This window comes from Syngnathus leptorhynchus, chromosome 22 (genome assembly GCF_054491065.1).
Source record: "Syngnathus leptorhynchus isolate UIUO chromosome 22, UIUO_Slep, whole genome shotgun sequence".
NCBI lineage: Eukaryota > Metazoa > Chordata > Actinopteri > Syngnathiformes > Syngnathidae > Syngnathus > Syngnathus leptorhynchus.
Window position 1 is genome coordinate 5,052,354 of NC_141216.1, and position 1,305 is coordinate 5,053,658.

Genomic DNA, 1,305 nt, shown 5'->3' on the forward strand with positions numbered 1-1,305 from the left:
AGCGGGACACCTTCAGGGCGTGCAGCTGGAGAAGCTAGAAGAGAAAGAAGCACGCCTTGAAACAAGTGAGCATCTGGGCGGGTGCATTAAATATGATGGTGAGTGGAAGTCGAGGCAAAATCCAGCCTTTCTCTGTGCGTCACTGCGCGCAGATTGGCTGAACTCAGATACAGCGAGGGAGAGAAAGAGAGAGAGAGAGAGAGAGAGAGAGAGAGAGAGAGAGAGAGAGAGAGAGAGAGAGAGAGAGAGAGAGAGAGAGAGAGAGAGAGAGAGAGAGAGAGAGAGAGAGAGAGAGAGAGAGACATAAATGATTCTCTGTGCTCCTCTCGGAATAACTTGCACATCCTGACCGTGCAAGAAGAGGGCGTCTTTTCACTGGCCAATATTTAGCCTGGCTCATTTACAGTGCGGCATTTTTTTTATATTTTTTTTATTGGCCACATGAAATTCATCTACTGGAATCCCTTCGAAATGCCTCCATGGAGACAAGTCGGTCCATCAATGAAACATTAGGCAAGCCATATTAAGGAGCGCATCAGTCACCGCAACCACTCCCCATCTCTGCTTCAGTAGCTCGAAAAGATGGAAGACTTCTGTTTTTTTTGCTCGAAAACATCAAAGAAAGAGATTCATTCCCGTGACAAAATAACTGAGAATCCATTTGAGAAATAATCGTATTTTATACACAATACAATGGTTTAAAAAAAAAATGAACACAAAGTCATTCAATGCACAATTCAAGATGCTGGCATATTATTCCATTTGCGTGCGGCATCACGGCGAAATGCTGAGTCACCGTGTTTGCTTTGGGCAGGGAGCAGCTAAGCAACATGAAAAAGTCTTTCACCTGGAGTCACCCTGCATGTTTGACTGAGGTGGCACCAATCTACCCAAGCAAAGAAATGTATCATCAAATACAATCGTCTTTTTAAGGCTAATTGGTAGCGTGTTCTGGCTCTACTCGCGGCTTTAACTCAGCAGGAGAGGAGAACGTGGAATGCGACGTGAGCGAGCTATCATTCCGTTTGTGATTACGTCTTAGATTATCTTCTAATTGAAGCGGGCCTAAGAGAGTGGAGGTTGTTCATTCATAAGGGAGAAAAATAGAGATGACTTAAGAGCAAAACAGTGGTTGGGAATGCTAATGAGGCACAAGCTGAACATAGCCTCTCGCCATTCCTTTCTATCCATGTGAAGATACCCGGCGTCTACTTTCCAGCACCGGACCACTTCCCCTGGTCACGGTGTTCGGTGTCAACGTGGAGGACAAAGTGACGCTTGTTGCTTTTCCTCACGCCGCGGCCG